Source organism: Meles meles, chromosome 20, assembly GCF_922984935.1.
Source record: "Meles meles chromosome 20, mMelMel3.1 paternal haplotype, whole genome shotgun sequence".
NCBI lineage: Eukaryota > Metazoa > Chordata > Mammalia > Carnivora > Mustelidae > Meles > Meles meles.
The window spans coordinates 36,332,461-36,353,939 of NC_060085.1; the positions used below are offsets into that span (position 1 = coordinate 36,332,461).

General features: G+C 37.6%; 1 protein-coding gene and 1 non-coding gene across 4 annotated transcripts in view; both read left to right on the top strand.

The window, feature by feature from the left end:
- The window catches only part of TAFA1 (TAFA chemokine like family member 1), a 521,479-nt gene that overhangs the window by 161,980 nt on the left and 338,020 nt on the right, over positions 1–21,479 (top strand). The window lies entirely within an intron of this gene.
- On the top strand, positions 665–766 carry LOC123933294. The gene has a single exon (XR_006816543.1). It is a non-coding gene; the product is annotated as a U6 spliceosomal RNA (small nuclear RNA).

The window sequence follows — 21,479 nt, forward strand, 5'->3', positions numbered from 1 at the left end:
ACTAGATTTAATAAGCATCTATACAACATTCCAACCAATAATAGAACATACATTTTTCTCCCAAGTACACATGGTACATTCGCCAGGATAAACCACATATACGTCCATAAAATAAGCCTTGATAAATTTAAAAGAATCAATACTCATAAATTTATTCTCCAACCATAAAGTGATAAAATTAGAAATTCGTAACAGAAGGAAATTTGGGAAATCCATAAACATGAAAATTAAACAACATAGGCATAAGTAGTCAGAGGTCAAGGAAAAAAAACCACTTATAAGTTAGACAGTAAATCATGATAAATAAAAATGAAAATATAAAATACTCAAACATATAATGTCACAAAAGCAGTTGCTTAGAGGGAAATTTATAGCAATAGGTATTGATTTAACTTAAAAAGAAGAAAGATTTAAAATCAACCACCTAATCTTCCACTTAAGAAACTAGAAAAATAGGGCACCTGGGTGGCTCAGTGGGTTAAAGCCTTTGCCTTTAGCTCAGGTCATGATCTCAGGGTCCTGGGATGGAGCCTTGCATGGGGCTCCCTGCTCAGTGGGGAGCCTGCTTCCCTTCCTCTCTCTCTGCCTGCTTCTCTGCCTACTTGTGATCTCTGACTGTCAAATAAATAAATAAAATCTTTAAAAAAAAAGACTAGAAAAATATTGCTTCCTTTGGCAGTACATTTACTAATTTAGAATGATGCAGAGATTAGCCTGACCCCTGCAAAAGCGTGCCATACAAATTTATGAAGTGTCCCATATTTTAAAAAGGATAAAAGAGCAAGTTAAAGTAAGTAGAAGAGAGAAAGATTATAGTAGAAATAAATGAAGTGGATAATAGAAAAATGTGGGAGAAAATCAACAGGACTTTATTTCTTGACAAATCAACAAAATAGACAAACCTTTACCTAGAGTAAACAGGAGAAGGAGAGAAGACTCACATCTCAAATTACTACAATCAGGGATCAAAGAGCAAGGGGATATCACTAAAGATATTACAGAAATGAAAAGAATAATGAGAAAATAATATGAATAATTGTATGTAAACAAAATAGATAACTTACATAAAATGAGAAAAAATCCCTAAAAGACACAAACTACTAAAACTGAAGAAATATAAAACGTGAATATACTTATGACAAGTAAACATTTTAAATTGGTAATCAAAAAATTTCCCACAGAGAAAAACTTAGTAGGCAGAGAAGCAGGCAGAGAGAGAGGAAGAGAGATGATTTCACTGGTGATCTACTAAATCTTAAAAAAAAAACAAAAAAACTAATAATAGTACCTATGGTTCACAAAGTCTTCTAAAAAAGAAAGAGAGAAGATAATACTTCTCAGATTATAGGAGTCCAGTAGCATTCAGATACCAAAACCACATAAATCTCAATATTCTTTATAAATATGGACATTCTTCATACAAAATACTAGTAAGAACAGAGAAATATATGGAAAGAATTATACACTCATGAAAGAAATTAAAAAAGACACAAAAAGATGGAAGACCATTCCATGCTCTTGGATCGGAAGAATAAACTTTGTTAAAATGTCTATACTGCATGAGCAATCTATACTTTTAATGCCATTCCAATCAAAATGTCCATCAACAGATGAATGGATAAAGAAGATGTGGTATATATACACAATGGAATACTATGCAGCCATCAAAAGAAATGAAATCTTGCCATTTGCGATGACGTGGATGAAACTAGAGGGTATCATGCTTAGTGAAATAAGTCAATCGGAGAAAGACAACTATCATATGATCTCCCTGATATGAGGACATGGAGAAGCAACATGGGGGGTTAGGGGGATAGGAGCAGAATAAATGAAACAAGATGGGATTGGGAGGGAGACAAACCATAAGTGACTCTTAACCTCACAAAACAAACTGGGGGTTGCTGGGGGGAGGTGGGGTTGGGAGAGGGGGAGGGGGTTGTGGACATTGGGGAGGGTATGTGCTATCGTGAGAGCTGTGAAGTGTGTAAACCTGGCAATTCACAGACCTGTACCCCTGGGCACATTATATGTTTATAAAAAAAAAAAAAATGGAGGGGGAGGCGAACCATTAGAGACTATGGACTCTGAAAAACAACCTGAGGGTTTTGAAGGGTCAGGGGTGGGAGGTTGGGGGAACAGGTGGTGGGTAATAGGGAGGGCACATTTTGCATGGAGCACTGGGTGTTGTGCAAAAACAATGAATACTGTTATGCTGAAAAAATAAATTAAAAAACAAACAAACAAACAAAAAATGAACCAGAATAGTGGGAACAAGTTAAAAATTAAAGTTGTATCTTTGAAGTAAAAAAAAAAAAAAAAAAATTCCACCAGTATTCTTCAAAGAGCTGGAGTAAGTAATCCTAAAATTTGCATGGAATCAGAAGAGCCCCCGAATTGCTAAGGAAAGGTTGAAAAACAAAAACAAAACTGGCGGCATCATGTTACCTGATTTTAAGCTTTACTACAAAGCTGTGATCACCAAGACAGCATGGTACTGGCATAAAAACAGACACATAGACCAGTGGAACAGAGTAGAGAGCCCAGATATGGACCCTCAATTCTATGGTCAAATAATCTTAGACAAAACAGGAAAAAATATACAATGGAAAAAAGACAGTCTCTTCAATAAATGGTGCTGGGAAAACTGGACAGCTATATGTAGAAGAATGAAACTCGACCATTCTCTTACACCGTTCACAAAGATAAACTCGAAATGGTTAAAAGACCTCAACGTGAGACAGGAATCCATCAGAATCCTAGAGGAGAACATAGGCAGTAACCTCTTCGATATCAGCCACAACAAGTTCTTTCAAGATATGTCTCCAAAGGCAAAGGAAACAAAAGCAAAAATGAACTTTTGGGACCTCATCAAGATCAAAAGCTTCTGCACAGCAAAAGACACAGTCAACAAAACAAAAACGCAACCCATGGAATGGGAGAAGATATTTGCAAATGACAGTACAGACAAAAGGTTGATATCCAGGATTTATAAAGAACTCCTCAAACTCAACACACACAACAGACAATCATATCAAAAAATGGGCAGAAGATATGAACAGACACTTCTCCAATGAAGACATACAAATGGCTATCAGACACATGAAAAAATGTTCATCATCACTAGCCATCAGGGAGATTCAAATTAAAACCACATTGAGATATCACCTTACATGAGTTTGAATGACCAAAATTAGCAAGACAGAAAACAACGTGTGTTGGAGAGGATGTGGAGAAAGGGGAACCCTCTTACACTGTTGGTGGGAATGCAAGTTGGTGCAGCCAATTTGGAGAACAGTGTGGAGATTCCTCAAGAAATTAAAAATAGAGCTTCCCTATGACCCTGTAATTGCACTGCTGGGTATTTACCCCAAAGATACAGATGTAGTGAAAAGAAGAGCCATCTGTACCCCAATGTTTATAGCAGCAATGGCCACGGTCGCCAAACTGTGGAAAGAACCAAGATGCCCTTCAACGGACAAATGGATAAGGAAGATGTGGTCCATATACACCATGGAGTATTATGCCTCCATCAGAAAGGATGAATACCCAACTTTTGTAGCAACATGGACGGGACTGGAGGAGATTATGCTGTGTGAAATAAGTCAAGCAGAGAGAGTCAAATATCATATGGTTTCACTTATTTGTGGAGCATAACAAAGAACATGGAGGACATGGGGAGATGGAGAGGAGAAGGGAGTTGAGGGAAATTGGAAGGCGAGATGAACCATGAGAGACTATGGACTCTGAAAAACAACCTGAGGGTTTTGAAGGGGTGGGGATTGGGAGGTTGGGGGAACAAGATGGTGGGTAATAGGGAGGGCACTTATTGCATGGAGCACTGGGTGTGGTGCAAAAACAATGAATACTGTTACGCTGAAAATAAATTAAAAAAAAATTATATACGCCATCACAAAGTAGAATGTTTCCCTAAGATTCAAGGTTGATTTAACATATGAAATAAAATATATTAATAGACCAAAGGAAATGTCACATGATCATCTCAGTAGATGCACAAAAGTCAGTATCCTTTCTAAAACCAGTCAGCAAACTAGGAACATAAAGCAACTTTCTAAACCTAATAAAGTATGTCTGCAAAAAATCCCACAGCTAATAGCACACTTAATGGTCAAAAACTGAATGATTTCTTCTCTATGATCAGGAATTAGAGAAGGCTGCCTATTGATACCACTTCTATTCAACAATTGTTATGGAGGTTCTAGACAGGGAAAGAAATTACAGAAGGAAAGGAAATACATGTATCCAGATAGGGCAGGAAGAAGTAAGACTATCTCTATTTGCTGATGCCATGATCTTGATATAGAAGATCCTATGGAATACACTAAAAATCTATGAGAACTAATAAAATATTGTTAGAACAAATAAGTGTGTTTGACAAAATACCAGAATACAAGGTCAACATAAAGAAATCTAAAAAAAGGCTATTGCATTTATATATGTTAGTAATGAAATCTCAAAATTAGAAAAGCAGCTAAATTTAAATTAGCATCAAAAACAATACATTATTTATGAGTAAATTTAAAAGAAGTGCAAGACTTGTACAGTAAAAATTACAGAACATTGTTGAAAAAAGTTAAATGTCCAAGTTAATTTAAAAGATCATATGTTCATGATTGAGTTAATTAAAGCCAAAAATACTTTCCAAATTGATCTACAGAGTCATTGTAATCGTCAAAATTCCAGCTACATTTTTTACATTTTGAAAAGCTGATCCTAAAATTCATATGGAAATGCAAAGAACCCAGAATAGCCAAAACAGGATCATGTGTTTCTGGCATGAGGGTGGAAATTATTATATATATAACAGATAAAATTTTCATCCTTATGCTATATATATTATATATATCCTGTTGTGTGTGTGTGTGTGTATGCAGTACTAATGAGGATCCAGAAATAACTCTTATATTACAGTTAATTGATTTTGACAGGTGTGCCAACCCAGTTCCGGGGGAGGGGGGCAACTGTCTATTCAACATCTGGATAGCTTCATGCAGCAGAATGACATTGGAGACCTACCTCACACTATATGAAAAAAATAATTTATAATGGATTACAGATCTAAATATATTAGCTAAAACTATAAAACAGATTAAAGAAAATGGGAGTAAATCTTTGTGATCTTCTATCAAGCAATAGTTTAGTAGATATGACACAAAAAACAGAAGCAATGAAAGAAGAAAAGTTGAATTTGATTTTATCCGTGTTACTTATTATCAATAAATGTGTGTTTCAAGGGACACCATCAAGAAATCAAAATACAAATCCAGAGTGGATGAAACTATTTTCAAATTTCATACTTGATAAATGTCTAGTGTCTAGAATATATTAAAAAATCTTATAACTCAACAATAAAAAGAAATTTTAAAATGGGCAAAGGGTTTGAGTAAGCATTTTATCGAAGAAGGCTTACAAATGGAAAATAAGCACATAAAAAGATATTCAAAATAATTAGTAATGCAGGAAAGGGAAATGATTATAATGAAACACCTTTTCATCCCCATTAGGATGATTAAAATAAAAAGAATGACAAAAATAATAGGGAGCCTGGGTGTCTCAGAGGATTAAGTGTCAGATTCTTGGTTTTGCTCAGGTCATGATCTCAGGGTCATGGGATCGAGCCCGCATCAGGCTCTGCCCTCAGCATTGAGTCTGCTTGTCCCACTCCCTCTGCTCCTCCCCCTGTTCTGTTTCTCAAATAAATAAAATCCTTGAAAAAGTGAGAGAAATAAGAATTGGAAAGGATTTTGAGAAACGGGAATCCTTAAACACCTATACATTGCTGGTTGAATTGTAAAATGGTGCACTTAGTACAATAGTTCGGCAATTCCTTGGAAAAAAATACTGATATTGAAGTATTATTGGCATACAATATCCATTAGTTTCAGGTGTACATCAAAATACTTTGATATTTTTATACATTATGGAGTGATCAGCACAATAACTCTAGTTACCATCTGTCTCCAAAGTTATGATAGTATTACTGACCATATTCCCTATATTCATTAACATCCTTATGTGCCTCTGAATTCACTTCACCTACTTTGCCCACCTCCCCAACCTCTCCCCACTCTGGTCACTAAGTTTGAATCTTATACCTAGGAGTCTGTTTCTCTATTGTTTATTTTTGTTTTTAGATTCCACATGTAACTGAAATCATATGGTATTATTTTTTTCTGACTTATTTAACTTAGGATAATACTCTCAAGATTCATCCATGTTGTTGCATATAGCAAGACTGAATTTTTTGTGGCTGAGTAATATTCCCTTGTATATATGTATACCACATCTTTATCCATTCATGTATTGACGGACACTTAGGTTGTTTCCATATTTTGGCTATTATAAATAATGCTATAATGAACAGAGGGGTGCATATATCTCTTTAATATTTTTGTTTCCTTTGGGTAGAAAAACCACAATTGGAATTGCCAAATCACATTATAGTTGTATTTTAAACTTTTTTAAGAACCTCTCTATTTTTTCTCATAATGCCTACACGAATTTGCATTCCCCCTGACAGCAGATGAGAATCCCTTTTCTCTACATTGTCACCAACACATTATTTTTTGCCTTTTTGATAATAGACCACCTGATGGGTATCAGCTAAAACCACATTGTAACTATGCTTTGTCCTTCCTTGATGATTATTGATGTTGAGTGTGTTCTTAATACACATCTTAGCCATGTGCATGTCTTTGGAAAGATGTGTATTCAAGTCCTCTATCACATTTTAATCAGGTTGTTTGTGTTTTGTTATTAAGTTGCGAAACTTCTTTATGTATTTTGGACATTAACCTCTTATTACCTGCATTCCTCCCCTCTCCAACAAAATTACATTGTACCTGAAGATAGACTATAAACTGTCTGAGATGCCACAAACTTTGAGTGCATACGATTCCAATTGGGCTATGTGTTGCTGTACTATTTGATTTATTCATGTATAGTTAACATGCAGGGTTAAATTAGTTTCAGGTGTATAATGTAATAATTCAACGATTCTCTGCATTTCTCACTCTTCATCAATATATAAGTCAAAATGTCGTATCTTAAAATGCCACAGTCTTAGTCTCCTTTGTGTTTCCCCCATTCTGCCACCCACTTCTCCTCTGGCAATCACCATTCTCCATGTTTAAAAGACTGTTTTTTGGGGGCGCCTGGGTGGCTCAGTGGGTTGAGGCCTCTGCCTTCGGCTCAGGTCATGATCCCAGGGTCCTGGGATCGAGCCCCGCATCGGGTTCTCTGCTCAGCAGGGAGCCTGCTTCCTCCTCTCTCTCTGCCTGCCTCTCTGCCTACTTGAAATCTGTCTGTCAAATAAATAAAATCTTTAAAAAAAAAAAAAAGACTGTTTTTTGGTCTCTTGTTTGTTTGTTCATTTGTTTCTTAAATTCCACATGAGTGAAATCCTATGGTGTTTGTCTTCTCTGACTGACTGACTTCATTTAGCATTATATACTCTCTAGGTCTATTCACATTGGTACGAATGGCAAGATTCCATTCTTTTTTACAGCTAATAATATGCGTGTGTGTGGTGGGCGTTATCCTTTCATCTACTGATAGACACTGAGTTGCTTCTATGTCTCCGCTATTATAAATAATGCTACAATTAACATAGGGGTGTGTGTATCTTATTGAATTCCTGTTTTTGTTTTCTTTGGGTAAATATCCTGTAGTGGAATTACTGGTTCATATGGTAATTCTATTTTTAATTTTTTAGTAACCTCCATACTGTTTTCCACAGTGGCTGCACCAGGTTGCATTCCCACCATCAGTGTAAGAGGGTTTCTTTTTCTTCACATCCTTGCCAACAACTGTTGTTTCCTGTTTTTTATGTTAGCCATACTAACGCTTAATGTGATATCGTAGTTTTAATTTGCATTTCCCTGATGATAAGTGATGATGAGCATCTTTTCAGTGTCTTTCAGCCATCTGTGTGTCTCCTTTGGAAAAATATTACTCAGGTTCTTTGCCCATTTTTAATCAGATTATTTATTTTTTGGTGTTGCGTTCTTTTTTTCATGTATTTTGGATATCAGCCTTCAATAGGATGTATCATTTACAAATACCTTCTCCCATTCAGTAGGTTGCCTCTTTGGCTTTTTGGTGGTTTTCTTCACTGTATAGGATCTTTTTATTTCAATGTAGTCCTAATATTTCAATTTTGCTTTTGTTTCTCTTGCCAAAGGAGACATACCTAAAAAAAAATAATAAATAATTTTAAAAAAAGGCTAATGGCTATGGCTGATGTCAAAGAGATCACTGCCTATGTTTTCTTCCAGGTATTAAATTATTTCAGGTCTCACATTTAATCCATTTTGAGTTTATTTTGGGGTGTATGGTATAAGAAAGTGGTCCAATGTCAGTTATTTGGATGTAACAACCTAGTTTTCCCAACACTATTTGTTAAAGAGATTGTCTTTTTCCTATTCTATATCTTTCCTTCTTAACTGACCATGAGAATGTGGGTTCTTTTCTGGACTCTCTATTCTGTTCCATTGATGTACGCGTCCGTTTTTGTATTAGTATCATACTGTTTTGATTATTACAGTTTTGTAGTATGTCTTGAAATCTGGGATTGTGATACCTCCGGCTTTGTTCTTCTTAAGATTACTGAGACTGAGATCTTTTGTGGTTTCATAGAAATTTTAGGATTATTGGTTCTATTTCTGTGAAGTATGTTGGTGTTAGGAAAGAGATATTGCATTAAATTTGTAGATTATTTTTCTTAGCATGGATATTTTAACAGTTTCAGTTCTTCCAAACTGAGCATGGAATATTTTTCCATTTGTTTGTATCATCGTCAATTTCTTTCAATGTTTTATAGATTTGAGAATACAGATCTTTCACCTCCTTGACTAAGTTTATTCCTGGCACGTTACTATTTTGGATCCAATTGTAAATGGGATTGTTTCATAATTTTTCTTTTGCTACTTAATTATTGCTGCATAGAAATGCAAAGGATTTCTGTGTATTTACTTTGTATCCTTTGATTTCACTGAATTCATTTATCAGTTATAATAGTTTTTTGGCAGTCTTCAAGGTTTTTTTTTTTTTTGAATATTCTTTTTTTTTTTTTTTAAAGATTTCTATTTATTTATTTGACTGAGAGAGATCACAAGTAGATGGAGAGGCAGGCAGAGAGAGAGAGAGAGAGGGAAGCAGGCTCCCTGCTGAGCAGAGAGCCCGATGCGGGACTCGATCCCAGGACCCTGAGATCATGACCTGAGCCGAAGGCAGCGGCTTAACCCACTGAGCCACCCAGGCGCCCTGAATATTCTTTTTTAAAATATTTTACTTATTTATTTGACAGACAGAGATTACAAGTAGGCAGAGAGGCAGGCGGGGGGGGGGGGGGGAAGCAGGCTCCCTACCGAACAGAGGGCCCGATGAGGGGCTCGATCCCAGGACCCTGAAACCATGACCTGAGCTGAAGGCAGAGGCTTAACCCACTGAGCCACCCATCCAGGCACCCCACTTTTCTTTTAAGTAAACTCTACTCCCAACATAGGGCTCAAACTCACAACCCCAAGATCAAGAGGGGTTTCATGCCCTAATGACTGAGTCAGTCATGTGCCCCAAAGGTTGTTGTTTGTTTGTTTTTTAATATATAGTGTTATGTCATCTGTAAATAGTGGAAGTTTTACTTCTTCTTTATCAATTTTTATGTCTTTTATTTCTTCTGTGATTGCTCTGGCTAGAACTTCTAGTACTATGTTGAATAAAAGCAGTGAGAGTGGAAATCCTTGTCTTGTACTTGATCTTAGAGGAAAAGCTCTGTCTTTTGCCATTAAATATTAATTTAGCTGTAGGTTTTTTATCTCCAACCTCTATTTTGTTGAGGTATGCTCTCTCTAAGCATATTTTGTTGGGAGTTTTTAATCATGAATAGATGTACTTAGTCAAATTCATTTTTCTAAATCTCCTGAAGTGATCATATAGCTTTTATTCTTCTCTTGTTCATGTGATGCATCACTCTGATAGAGTTGTCCTTATTGAACCACCCTTCCATTCCTGGAATAAATCTTGCTTGACTGTGGTAAATGATATTTTAACATATTGTTGAATTTGTCTTGCTAATATTTTGTTGAGGATATTTACATCTATGTTCATCAGAGATATTGACCTGTAGTTCTCTTTTTCACAGTGTCTTTTTCTGGTTTTGATATCAGGGTAATGCTGGCCTTGTAGAAAGACTCTGAAAGCTTTCCCTCCTTTTTTATTATTTGGAATAGTTGAAGAATAGGTATTAACTCTTCTTGAAATATTTGGTAGACTTCACGTAGGAAGCCATCTAGTCCTGGAGTTTTGGTGATTAGGAGTTATTTTATTACCAATTCAGTGTCATTTCTAGGAATCAGTCCGTTCAAATTTTCTGTTTCTTCCTGATTTAGTTTGGTAAGGTTGTATGTTTCCAGAAATTTATTAATTTCTTCTAGGTTGTCTAATTCGTTAGCATATAATTTTTTATAATCTCATAATCCTTTGTAATTTCTGTGGTTTGGGTTGTTACTTCCCCCTCCTTCACTTCTGATTTTGAATTCTTTATCTTATTTTATGATGAGTTTGGCTAAAGCCTTATCTGTTTTGTTAATCTTTCAAAGAACCAGCCTTGGTTTCATTGATCAGTTATTTTTTACTCTCTATTTCATTTCTTGGTGCCATAAACTTTACTTACTTCTGGTTTAGGTTTTTTTTTCTTTTTCTAACTTCTTTGCATATAAGTTTAGGGGTTTTTTGAGATTTTTCTGCTTGAGTTAGGTCTGTTTTGCTATAATCTTGCCTTTTAGAACTGCTTTTGATGCATTCCCAAAATTTTGGACTGTTGTGTTTTCATTTGCATTTGTTTCCATGATTTCTTAATTGATCAATCCATCATTTAGTAGCATGTTGCTTGGCTCCCATGTATTTGTGTTCTTTCCAGATTTTTTTTCTGGTGATTGAATTTCTAGCTTGATAATGTTGTAGTCAGAAACAATATGTGATATGATTTCTTTCTGAGTTTATCAAGACTTGTTTGGTATCCTAATATGTGATCTATTCTAGAGAATGTTCTATGTACACTTGAAAAGAATGTGTATTTTGCTGTTTTAATATGGAATGTTCTGAATATATCTCTTAGGTCCATCTGCTCCAATGTGTCATTCAAAACCACTGTATCCTTGTTCGTTTTCTGTCTGGATGATTTATCCATGGATGTAAGTAGGATGTGTTAAGTCCCCTACTATTATTGTATTACTGTCAATTTCTTCCTTTATGTCTCTTAATAGTTGGCTCATGTATGTGGTGCTCCAATTTTGGGTACATGAATATCTGTGGTTGTTACATCCTCTTGTTGGTTTGTTGTCTTTTTCATTAGGTTGCGTCTTACTTTGTTTCTTGCTACAGTCTTTGGTTTAAAGTCTCTTTTGTCTGATAAAAGTGTTGCTACACCCCCTTTCTTTTTCCTTCCATTTGCATGGTAAGTGTTTTTCTATTGCTTTACCTTCAAGTTGCATATCTCCTTAGCTCTGATGAGAGTCCCTTGTAAGCAGCATATAGGTGGGTCTTGCTTTTTATCCATTCAGCAACCCTATGTGTTTTGACTGGAGCATTTAGTCCATTTACATTAAAGGTAATGACTGGTAAGTGTGTACTTATTGCCATTTTGTGATTTGTTTATGGTTGTTTTTATACTTAAACTCTGTTCCTTTCTTCTCTTGCTCTCTTCCCTCGTGGTTTGTTTTCTTTAGTGATATGCTTGGATTTCTTTCTCTTTATTTTTTGCATATTAATTGTAGGTTTTTTATTTATGCTTATCATTAGATTTCATGTATAATGTCTTTTTTTTTAAAGATTTTATTTATTTACCCGACAGACAGAAATCACAAGCAGGCAGAGAGGCAGGCAGAGAGAGAGGAGGAAGCAGGCTCCCTGCCAAGCAGAGAGCCCAATGTGGGGCTCCATCCCAGGACTCCGGGATCATAACCTGAGCTGAATGCAGAGGCTTTAACCCACAGAGCCACCCAGGCACCCCCTCATTTATAATGTCTTATGTATATAGCAGTCTATATTAAGTTGATGTGACTTAAGTTTGAGCCATATGTAAAAGTAGTACATTCTTACTCCCTCCCTCCCCACATTTTATATGTAGGATACCATATTTTACAACCTTTTATTTTGTGAATCCCTTGACTGATTTTTATAGATATAATTGATTTTACTGCTTTTGTGCTTTAACCTCTGTACTGGTTTTATAAGTGATTAACCTAACACTTTTATTATGTTCATATGTAACTGTAATTTTTTCTTTTCCTTTTTTCTAAAGATTTATTTATTATTTTTAGAGAGAGACAGAGCAAGCAGGGGACAGAGGAAAGAGAAAGAGACAAACTCTGTGCTGAGCCCAGAGCCTGATGCGGGGCTCCATCTCACAACCCTGAGATCATGACTATGAGATCACTACCTGAGCTGAAACCAAGTGTAAGAGGCTTAACTGACAGCACCACCCAGGTGCAGCCTTTTTTTTTTTTTTTTTTTAATTCCTTTCCTAATGTTCTTAGTCTGATGTATGGTGTTTTTTCTTCATGGAAAGAATTTTCTTGAACATTTCTTGTAAGGCTGGTCTAATGGTGATGAACTCCTTTAACTTCTGTTTTTCTGGAAAACTTTTGAAAAACTTTTCATCTCTACTTCTATTCTGAATGATAGCTTTGCTGGGTAGAATATTCTTGGTTGCAGGGTTTTGTGGGGTTTTTTTGTTATTGTTGTTGTTGTTTGTTTGTTTGTTTTCTTTTCTTTTCTTTTCTTTTCCTTTCAGCACTTTGAATATATTATTCCACTCTCTTCTGGCCTGCAAAGTTTTGCTAAAAAATCATCTGAGAGCCTTATGGGCTTTCCCTTGTTTTCTTTTCTCTCCCTGGTTTTAAAATTCTCTGTCACTACTTTTTGCCATTGTAATTACTCTCTGCCTTGGTGTGGACCTCCTTGCATTGATTTTGTTTGGAACTCTCTGGGCCTCCTAAATTTGGATATCCATTTCCTTCCCCAGGTTAGAGAAGTTTTCAGTTATTCCTTAAAATTAATTTTTTGCCCCCTTTTTCTCTATTCTTCTTTTGCAATCACTATAATGTGTTATTATGCTTGATGATGTTGAAGTCCCCTAACCTGTTCCCACTTTTTACTTTTTTTGTCTTTTTGATATTTAGTTAGGTTGCTTTCCATGATTCTGTTATCCAGCTTGCTGATTTGTTTTTGTGCTTCTTATAATTGACTGTTGATTCCCCTAGTTTAATTTTGGTTATCGAATTCTTCATTTCTGACTCATTCTTTTTTACATTTTCTATCACTTTGTGGAAGGTCTGAGATCCTCCGCTCTTTTCTCAGGTCTAGGAGATATCTAGGACCATTGATATGAGGTCTTTATGAGGTCTATCACTCATCTCCATTTCATTAGCTCTTTTGCTGTGGTTTTGTCCTGTTCTTTCATTTTGGACATATTCCTGTATCTCTTTTTTTTTTTTTTAAGATTTTATTCATTTATTTGGCAGAGAGAGATCACAAGTAGGCAGAGAGGCAGGCAGAGAGAGTGAGAGGGAAGCAGGCTCCCTGCTGAGCAGAGAGCCCAATGCGGGACTCGATCACAGGACCCTGAGATCATGACCTGAGCCGAAGGCAGTGGCTTAACCCACTGAGCCACCCAGGCGCCCCCCTGGATCTCTTCATCTTGTCTTTCTCTCTCTGTTTCTTTTGTGTATTAGGAAAGTAGTTGTTGTCTACTGATATTAAAACTCATGGCCTTATGAAGAAGAGGTCCTGTGGTGCCTATAGCACAGCGTCCCCTGTTTAGGAGAAACAGGTACTTCAGGGATGTCTCCTTTACAGGTTGTATGTGCCCTGCTCTTCTGACTGAGCCACAGTTGCCTTTAGTCTTGTTGGATGCAATGGCCCCTTTGACTTTTCTGGGCTGGGTTTTGTCCCTCTGTTGTTAAAAGCCACTCTGGGGCCCTCAAGGACTGTTGGGTAGTGTCAGTAATCAGACCAGATGCCTGCTCTTAGCCTATTTCCTCATGTTTTAGTTGCACTGAACTGTTCCCTGAGAGACTTTGTTTGTGGGTGGGGCCCAGAGAGAAACTAGATGTCTGCCTCCAGTCTGTCTGCTAGGGTTATAGTCACACTCACCAATAGGGTGCTTTTCCTGCCTTGTCCCCAGAGAGGCTTTTGTTGGTGGGCATGGACAGTAGTTAGGCCAGATGCCTACTAGAGCTGCAAATGCACTGTTTGGCAAGGCACTCTCTCTGTAATACCAGTTATAATTTTCAGCTGCTGGGATTCTACGTGTAGTGGTATGTGTGGGTATATTACCTTCTCTTCATGGCAGGAGTCACTATGGAGTGGTGGAAGTCCCTGCCATGGCTGCTTGTGGGATGAGACTAGGCAGGAGCCAGTTTTCATGGATTCGAGCTGAATAGGATGGATTGGATGGGGCAGTCCACAAGAGAATACAAGGGCAGGGCATGTGGTATTAGCAAGTGAGGTGGTGAGTGTTCTCGCTGGTTCCTGCAGGTGTCTGGGTATCTAGTCTGGGAATCTAGGGAGAGAAATGGTGCCCTCCAGCTCTTTTGTTCTTGGAGAAGTCTTGTAAAGATCCCTGCTCTGCCAGAATGTATTCTAAGAAGAGTAGGTAAATCTCCTTTCTGTAAACCCCAGACACTTTTCAAACTATTTCTATGCTATATCTCTGTGGACTTGTTATGTATGTTTAAGGTGGTGACTCCATTTCTTGATGCCCTTCAGCTCTCCCAGAGCCAACCCCACCAATTTTTAAAGTACTTGGAGTTGGGGCGCCTGGGTGGCTCAGTGGTTTAAGCCGCTGCCTTCGGCTCAGGTCATGATCTCGGGGTCCTGGGATCGAGTCCCGCATCAGGCTCTCTGCTTGGCAAGGAGCCTGCTTCCCTCTCACTCTCTCTGCCTGCCTCTCTGCCTATTGTGATCTCTCTCTGTCAAATAAGTAAATAAAATCTAAAAAAAATAAAATAAAATAAAGTACTTGGAGTTAAGCCCCACTGGCTATAAAAACTCATGAAGTGAAGCCCCACTGGTTTTCAATGCCAAATGTATGGGAACTAATCTTTTTAGTCCTGGCCCCCTGTGTCTAGGGTACTTGGGGAATCTGTTCCTCTCCCTTTTCTGTACATATGGAGTCTCTTCCATTCGTCATTAGTTTTCCTGGGAATTTGATGCCCAGCTTCATCTCTGCCTTTTCTACTCTCTTTTTTTAAGTCTTTTTTTTTTAATGTTAAGTTAGCCAGCTTATAATACATCACAAGTCTTTGTTGTAGTATTCAACAGCTCATTAGTTGCTTATAACACCCAGTGATCATTCCAACATGTATCCTCCTTAATACCTGTCACCCAGTTACCCCATCCCCCCAAGCCCCTCCTTTCTGTAACCCTCAGTTTGGTTCTCAGAGTTTCTCATGTTTTGTCTCCCGCTCTGATTTCTTCCCATTCAGTTTTCCCTTCCTTCCCCTGTGTTCCTCTGCTCTATTCCAGTTCTCAGGATGTAGAGAGAAAGAAGACACTGTCAAGAAACCTAACCTCTGAAATTGTAACCAACACTTTCTACTCTTTTTGATATGACCTCCTTTCTATGATAAGCAGAGGAAAGTCTTCCATCATCCTGGGGTTTATTTTCTGAGTTGGTTGCACTGAGGTGGCTGTTTTTTAGGTGTATCCATGGGACAAGGTGAGCATAGGATCTCCTACTCTACTATCTTTCCCATCCCTCTGTGTTGCTTGATTATTAATATTTCATTTGCTATCATATCAAATTTGTGAATCACATAAGCCATTCAAGAGCCCCTTTGCAAAATACTTGAGTGGTAGTTCACACATAGAAATATATGTATTTTCTCAAGTTGGAGATATAATTCATCTAATAAGTATGACAGAATGTATATTCATTTCTATAGGGCACTTGAATGTCCTCTTCACTTTCCTGTGTCAATTAATGTTTGAATTTCCCAGTACAATGAAATAAAGATTCATATTTTGAGTAGGGGTGCCTCTTGTAAGTTTAATAGTGGTCTTATGTGTCTATTGTTTTGATTTGTTTTTAGAGTAGAAATTGGAATCTGTAGTCACAGAATGTGGCCTAACATCTTCTATGTGATGCTTTTTTATTTTTTTTAATATTTTTAAAAGATTTTATTTATTTATTTGATAGAGACACAGTGAGAGAGGGAACACAAGCAGGGGGAGTGGAAGAGAGAGAAGCAGGCTTCCTGCTGAGCAGGGAGCCCAATGTGGGGCTCGATCCCAGGACCTGGGATCATGACCTGAGCCAAAGGCAGACGCTTAATGACTGAGCCACCCAGGCACCCCTGTGATGCTTTTTTATTTTTTATTTCTTATTTTTTTTAAAGATTTTATTTGTTTGACAGACAGGGATCACAAGTAGACAGAGAGGCAGGCAGAGAGAGAGGGATGCAGGCTTCCTGCTGAGCAGAGAGCCCAGTGTGGGGCTCGATCCCAGGACCCTGGGACCATGACCTGAGCTGAAGGCAGAGGCTTTAATTCACTGAGCCACCCAGGTGCCCCTGTGATGCTTTTTTAAATGGACTTTTAAAATTATTGCTTTTGAGTTAACTCTCCTCCCAAGATTTTCTTTAAAGGTTATGTAGTATCCTCATGTTGCAAAAGAGCATCGTTGGTCTCCTAAGATAGCAAGTTTGTAACAAGGAGAACCAGGAAAATAGTCTATTGTGAGTTTCCTTGTTTTATTTCCAGCTTTCTTTTAAATAAAATAGGGTCCATGTATTTAGGTAGGGGGTATATTTTGAAGTCCTCAAACACTGAAGAAACTTGGAGGATTCAAGTCTCCTTTTGCTATGAGGATACATTTTTTTTAATATAATTTATTTTTTTCAGCATAACAGTATGCATTGTTTTTGCACAACACCCAGTGCTCCATGCAATATGTGCCCTCCCTATTACCCACCACCTGGTTTCCCCAACCTCCCACCCCCGTCCCTTCAAAACCCTTAGGTTGTTTTTCAGAGTCCATAGTCTCTTATGGTTCACCTCCCCTTCCATTTTTTTTTTTTTTAATAAACATATAATGTATTTTTATCCCCAGGGGTACAGGTCTGTGAATCGCCAGGTTTACACACTTCACAACACTCATGATAGCACATACCCTCCCCAATGTCCACAACCACCTCCCCCTCTCCCAACCCCACCTCCCCCCAGCAACCCCCAGTTTGTTTTCTGAGTTTAAGAGTCATTTATGGTTTGTCTCCCTACCAATCCCATCTTGTTTCATTTATTCTTCTCCTACCCCCCTAACCCCCCATGTTACATCTCCACGTCCTCATATCAGGGAGATCATAGGATAGTTGTCTTTCTCCGATTGACTTATTTCACTAAGCATGATACCCTCTAGTTCCATCCACGTCATCGCAAATGGCAAGATTTCATTTCTTTTGATGGCTGCATAGTATTCCATTGTGTATATATACCACATCTTCTTTATCCATTCATCTGTTGATGGACATCTAGGTTCTTTCCATAGTTTGGCTATTGCAGACATTGCTGCTATAAACATTCGGGTACACGTGCCCCTTCGGATCACTATGTTTGTATCTTTAGGGTAAATACCCAGTAGTGCAATTGCTGGATCATAGGGTAGTTCTATTTTCAACATTTTGAGGAACCTCCATGCTGTTTTCCAGAGTGGTTGCACCAGCTTGCATTCCCACCAACAGTGGAGGAGGGTTCCCCTTTCTCCGCATCCTCACCAGCATCTGTCATTTCCTGACTTGTTAATTTTAGCCATTCTGACTGGTGTGAGGTGATATCTCATTGTGGTTTTGATTTGTATTTCCCTGATGCCGATTGACGTGGAGCACTTTTTCATGTGTCTGTTGGCCATCTGGATGTCTTCTTTGCAGAAATGTCTGTTCATGTCCTCTGCCCATTTCTTGATTGGATTGTTTGTTCTTTGGGTGTTGAATTTGCTAAGTTCCTTATAGATTTTGGATACTAGCCCTTTATTTGATATGTCGTTTGCAAATATCTTCTCCCATTCTGTCAGTTGTCTTTTGGTTTTGTTAACTGTTTCCTTTGCTGTGCAAAAGCTTTTGATCTTGATGAAATCCCAATAGTTCATTTTTGCCCTCGCTTCCCTTGCCTTTGCCGATGTTCCTAGGAAGATGTTGCTGCGGCTGAGGTCGAAGAGGTTGCTGCCTGCATTCTCCTCAAGGATTTTGATGGATTCCTTTCTCACATTGAGGTCCTTCATCCATTTTAAGTCTATTTTTGTGTGTGGTGTAAGGAAGTGGCCCAATTTCATTTTTCTGCATGTGGCTGTCCAATTTTCCCAGCATCATTTATTGAAGAGGCTGTCTTTTTTCCATTGGACATTCTTTCCTGCTTTGTCAAAGATTAGTTGACCATAGAGTTGAGGGTCTATTTCTGGGCTCTCTATTCTGTTCCATTGATCTATGTGTCTGTTTTTGTGCCAGTACCATGCTGTCTTGATGATGACAGCTTTGTAATAGAGCTTGAAGTCCGGAATTGTGATGCCACCAACGTTGGCTTTCTTTTTCAATATTGCTTTGGCTATTCGAGGTCTTTTCTGGTTCCATATAAATTTTAGGATTATTTGTTCCATTTCTTTGAAAAAAATGGATGGTATTTTGATAGGGATTGCATTAAATGTGTAGATTGCTTTAGGTAGCATAGACATTTTCACAATATTTATTCTTCCAATCCAGGAGCATGGAACATTTTCCCATTTCTTTGTGTCTTCCTCAATTTCTTTCATGAGTACTTTATAGTTTTCTGCATATAGATTCTTAGCCTCTTTGGTTAGGTTTATTCCTAGGTATCTTATAGTTTTGGGTGCAATTGTAAATGGGATTGACTCCTTAATTTCTCTTTCTTCTGTCTTGTTGGTGTACAGAAATGCAACTGATTTCTGTGCATTGATTTTATATCCTGACACTTTACTGAATTCCTGGACAAGTTCTAGCAGTTTTGGAGTGGAGTCTTTTGGGTTTTCCACATATAGTATCATATCATCTGCAAAGAGTGATAGTTTGACTTCTTCTTTGCCGATTTGGATGCCTTTAATTTATTTTTGTTGTCTGATTGCTGAGGCTAGGCATATGATACTCTCAATAGATGCTAAAAAAGCATTTGACAAAGTACAGCATCTCTTCATGATCAAAACTCTTCAAAGTGTAGGGATAGAGGGCGCATACCTCAATATTATCAAAGCCATCTATGAAAAACCCACCGCAAATATCATTCTCAATGGAGAAAAACTGAAAGCTTTTCTGCTAAGGTCAGGAACATGGCAGGGATGTCCATTATCACCACTGCTATTCAACATAGTACTAGAAGTCCTATGAGGATACATTTAAAGAATGGGAGATGTTAGGATGCCTGGGTGGCTCAGTCCATTAAGCATCTGCCTTCAGCTCAGGTTATGATCCCATGATCCTGGGATGGAGTTCCACATTGGGCTCCTTGCTCAGTGGGGAGCCTGCTTCTCACTCTGCATGCTGCTCTCCCTGCCTGTACTCTCTCTCGCTCTCTTTCTCTCTGACAAATACATAAATAGAACCTTAAAAAAAATGGGAGATGTAAATCTACAAATGTTGGTTTTCATGCTGCTTTTTGTCTTCTTAGCATTAACTTTACTTCTGAGTATTCCCTAAATTAGCAATATGGTGTGTCATTTTGGTTGTTTGCCTTTCTTCATGGTATTTTTAAGCTACTCCCATCAGTTCCAAACTCCTTAATTTTTCAGAAGCTTTTTGTGTTTTTTTTTTTCTTAAACAGTGCTAGAATGAATAGCTAAAAAATGTTTAGATAACAAGTTATAGGATTTTTAATTTTTTAAAAATCATATCTCCAACTTGTAAGAAAACACATATTTCTGGGTGTGAATCTGTTACCCAACATATTTTCAGAGTGATTTTTGAATGCTATAAAAACAGTAGAGTGGTAACCCAAATTTCTTTTAGAAATTCCATTCCAAATAAATAGTGATATGGACCAGCAGCTTGTGAAAAATGCATAATCCAAGGCCCCACTCCAGATATACCAAATCAAAATCTGAATTTTAACTGGATTGTACTTCATAAGCACATTACATTTTAAGAACACTGGTTTTTATGGAACTGAAAAAATGGTGGCTGGTGCTTCAGTTTAAAATTCAAATTATTATCAAACATAACAGAGGAAATACATAATACATACATAAATACAGTTTATAGGTAATTTTTCTCCTCTTTAATCTTGATACATTTTTAAATTGGGAAGATTTATACTATTTGAAGTCTCTTCTCTAATGGCAAATGCTATTGCTATTGTGATTTCATACACATTAAAATTTACATAATTCATATTTGCACTAAAACCTACACACACATATCTACTAATAACCCATTCCAAAAATATCCGACTAAACCCTGACCAGTGTGTTTGTACATTTAGACAATGCTCCTTCTGGGAATCCCAGGCCACATAAAATAGCAAAGAGTTCATTAGAATGATGTCACCAGCAAAGCGATAATTAAGGCTGTATCAGCAATTTAGGGGTTTATAACTCTGCTGTAAAGTTGTGCTCTGGGATGAAAGTCAGCGTAAAGGCTCAACCTGGGAGTAGCTTGTTTGTGGGAGCTTGGAGGAATGTGGGGGGAAATTGATTTCATTGTTTGTGGTTCACGATACTGCTCATCTGACTCTTGGTGGCTTTTGAATTAAGATATTTCGTGGACTGATGTTTTCACGGATGCCTTCATAGACTTCCCTCAAACTATAACGATTACAGTAACTCAGATGGTGTCACTGTTTATATTATATAAATGGGGACAAATATGCATAGGAAAGCTATTGAGAGCAATAGGAGTAATTTTAATTAGGCAGGAATGGGACCATACTTCATCGAAGGAGGAAGCAGTGAATTCCTAGCTTGCCTGTGTATTTCTGCCAGGGAGACACTGAGGCATGTTCCTTTGAACTGCTTTGGAGCACTTAATTGGTAAATCAATGTTGATGCTCAGAAAAGTGTAGCCTTAGCTCTTTTAGAAAACTGATACTCACATTGGACTTCTCTTAGAGGTAGCTACAGAGCGAGTGGCTGAAGGGACGCCTCCCGAAGTAAAACAACCCTGGGCTCCAGGCTTTTCCAGCTCCTTCACTGTGTCACTTCGCTCTTTGGCAGAGAGAAACTTGCCATCCTGAGACTGCTAGCTGTAGTAATCAAGAACATGATAGGAGTGAACTCCTATCACAGTCGATTTGTGATTACATCCATTGTCATCCTGGGCACAAGTTTAAATGTGGTTTTAGGCCGTTATCTAAAATGTAGTCCCCATATAAATAATTAGGAACTCCCGATTCTCAGCAAGGGATTTAATATTAATGGTGTGTGTAACAGTTACAAGCTGGAATTCTTGAGTAAGACAGAACTG